Consider the following 4,031-nt stretch of genomic DNA (forward strand, 5'->3'; position numbering starts at 1 on the left):
TTTCATTTTGCAACTTTTTTACTAAACCAAACTGTGAACACTTCCTTTTTTTAACACGGTAAAGTCATGTTATTTAATTTCTACACGCATTAAATTATTTATTTATTTATTAACGGACATCGTCCAAATTACAAAATAATAATATGTCTCTAAATAACTTTTATGAAATTATTCAAAACCACATTGAAAAATGTTATGAACAAAGAAAACCACCTAAAAGTAAACATAGACACATAAAACCATGGATCACACGTGGTCTAATAATATCAATACATCATAGAAATAAACTGTTCAAATCTTACAAAACTTACGAAAACCATTGCATAACCAACAATGAAACACAAAATTACAGCAAAAGGAACCATTATATTATATATAGAAATTACCTTAATACTATTATAAAAAAATGCAAACAACAGTACTATTCTGAACAACTCCAAAAAGCACAAAACGACTCACGAAAAACATGGAACATCATAAATGAGATCTCAAACAGGAAACAAAAGGATCACAAAATTCCCCAAAAAATTGTAACCGAACATAATATAATCTTAGAGAATGCTGAAGATATTGCAAACAATTTCAATCACTTTTTCACAAACATTGCATCTACCCTAATAGACAATAACCCTTCTCTTAACTTACACTCTCAGAATGTATTCTCAGACTATTTAGAGACTAAAAATTCTACCTCTGAACTATCTGAATTCATGGAAATTACAGAAGTTGAAATCTCAAACCATATTGATAACATAAGCGTTAGGTCTGCAAATGGTCCTGATAACTTAAGTAATGCTACAATTAAATCCATAAAACAACATATAATCAAACCACTACATCATATATTTAACGCATGTATCAGTAAGAGTATTTTCCCGGATTTATTTAAACTTGCGAATATCATTCCAATACACAAATCAGGACCTCGATGTAAAACAGACAACTACAGACCAATCACCTTAACTTCTCAATTGTCCAAGATATTAGAAAAATGTATAAAAAAACGAATCATCGATTTTCTGGAATCTCATGCACTCCTATCAGCTAACCAATATGGCTTTAGAATCAAACTCGGCACTGACGATGCTATATTTAATTTAACCAATAAAATTTATTCTAACCTAGACTCAAATATTAAAACCCTAACAATTTTTTTAGATTTGAAGAAAGCCTTTGACACAGTCAACCATTATACTCTCTTAAATAAAATATCCAACATTGGAATTAAAAATAAATGTCTCATGCTTTTACAAAATTACATTTCGAATCGACAACAATGTACAAAAATTGGAATGTGTTTAAGCAATTTTGATACAGTAAAACACGGTGTTCCACAAGGGACTGTATTAGGGCCGCTACTCTTTTTAATCTATATAAATGATTTATGTAACATTGTTATACCTGGTAATATTTTCTCATTTGCTGACGATACTGCAATAACAGTCCAAGGAAATACATGGGAAGACACAACTAATAAGGCTAACAAATGTATTACTATTGTCAAAGAGTGGCTAGATAGAAACCTTCTTACTTTAAATTATGAAAAAACTCTCTGTATTCCTTTCTATAACACACTGAAGTCAGCTCCCAAAACTAATCTTAATTTAAGATTTCATAATGTAAATTGTAACCCTACCGCATGCTCAAACTGTAAAGAGATGAAATCAGGAAAAAATATTAAGTACTTAGGTGTAACCATAGATTCTCAACTAAAATGGACCAGCCACATAGAAAAAACTGTTAACAAACTGAGATATTTAAATTATATTTTTAAAAGAATGTGTAATATAGTTAATATAAAAACCATAAAATTAGTTTATGATGCACTAGTTCATTCATCTATTTCCTATGGAATAATTGGTTGGGGAGGAAGTTACAATAATCATCTCAAACCATTAGAAATTGCCCAAAAATCAATAATTAAGATTATGTACCAGAAAAGCAAATCTTACCCCTCCAAACAATTGTTTAGGGAAACCGATATTTTGGACCTTAGACAAACCTATAGTTTTCAATGTCTAAAATTTATCTACAAGCACCCAAACAATTTTATTAAAAACTCTAATCGTTCCAGTCGAAGATGTGGCGCCTGTGAGTATGTTGTACCCCACTGTAAAACTAGACAGGCCCAGAGACACATTAGTTTTATTGCTCCAAAAATCTATAATGCATTATGTTCAACCCTTAAAGAGACCACTCGTCAAAATCTTCATTCATATAAAAAATATATCAAAACTTGGCTCAAAACAGCCAAAATAGATATTTTTTTCTTATAAGTTATTAACAAAGCCATTAATTATACTTACAACTAATTAGCTTTAAGAGTAGATATATAATAAAGTCTGCTATGTGTTTGTTGTATCAATTAATACTTGTTGTACCAATTAATATTCAATTAATACTTGTTGTACCAATTAATATTCATTGGGCACTTAAATATTTTTGGAATTTTAGTAAAAAGTAACTGAAATTACGGTAAAATCAATCACCATGTACAATATTTTATTTTTATCTAAACCACTGTTTTAAATATCCACATACAAATAATAATGCCCACGCACAGGCCTCGCCTTTGTGGGATTTTTTTGTTTCTCTCTTTTATTTTTTGTTATTATGTATGTACCTGTATATATATGTATCAAAAAAATTTTCAATAAAAAAAAAAAAAATAAATAAAAAAAATAACACGAATAAAGTAAAATGAAAAATACAGGAGTAGACAAATGTACATTAAAGCAAAGACATATGGTAGATATAATATTATAAAATAAAGTGACAAGTCGAGTAAAGTCAAGAATACGCCGTGGGTCAGGACCACAGGACACTTATAATATTCCGTCACTTGTTTAGCGACTGGCAAAAATCATTCAGACTTATCCCAAAAAAGTTAAGGTTTTGACTTGAGTTGACATTCTCACATTCTGGACAATGGTGAATAATATCCATAGTTTGTCGAATGATGGTTGAGGAAGAGCAGTTCATTATTTCTGAGTCTTTGCGAGGGGATATTGAAGGGAATGAGTTGCAGTAGAGTAGGTGAATCAATAATACCATTTATAATTTTGAAGAAGCAAATGAGGTCATTTCTTTCCCGACGGAATTCCAAAGGAAGTTCAGTTATATGATCCCGAAAAGAAAGCTTGCCATCAAGAAAGACACCAAGGTCTTTAATAGATGTAACAGTTGTTAAGCAAATATTATTAAGTTTGTATTCGAAGACAATCGGTTTTTTTGATCTATAGAAGGACATAATTTTGCATTTATCGACATTTAGTTTCAAACAATTAATTTTCACCAATCATTGAAAGAGTCGATATTCGATTGGAAAAGAAAGCAGTCATCGTGATTTTTTTATTATCTTTAGAATCTTATTGTCGTCCGCAAAAAGCCAAAAGCGTGTATGAGAAAAAATACTAATAATGTCGTTTATAAACAAGTTAAAAAGAAGCGGTGCTAGATGTGCTCCTTGAGGTACGCCGGACGTTACTTCAATAATAGTAGACACAAAGTTGTTTAATAACTCTTTGTTTTCTATTGCTTAAATAGGAATTAAAGAATGATAGCAAAGGGTTTCTAATACCGGTAGCATATAGCTTGGCCATAAGGATTGAGTGGTTTACTTTGTCGAAAGCTTTAGAGAAGTCGGTATATAGAACATCTATTTGTGAGTTAACTTCTAGGCCATTGACGATGGAATTGGTAAAAGATAGTAAGTTAGTAGTAGTAGATTTAGCAGATCTAAATCCATGCTGTTCCTCGATCAGTACATTTTTAAAGATAGAGATTATGTTAATAAAGTTCTTTACTACATACATAAACTCTTAAATGATCTATCGCTTAGTGGCTATCCATTTAATTGAATGGTAAAGTGAAACTTTGTTTGAACTTATGAAGCCCGCTAGTTAGTGAATAGATAATTGAAAGAATTAATAAATATATACACTAGCTTTTATGTGTCGCATATATATTATGTTAATACAACTACTACCTAGTATGTACATATAAACTTTACATTTTTATAAACGATTTTC

The sequence above is a fragment of the Hesperophylax consimilis genome, chromosome 20, assembly GCF_061612785.1.
Source record: "Hesperophylax consimilis isolate HC1 chromosome 20, BYU_Hcon_1.0, whole genome shotgun sequence".
Lineage (NCBI taxonomy): Eukaryota > Metazoa > Arthropoda > Insecta > Trichoptera > Limnephilidae > Hesperophylax > Hesperophylax consimilis.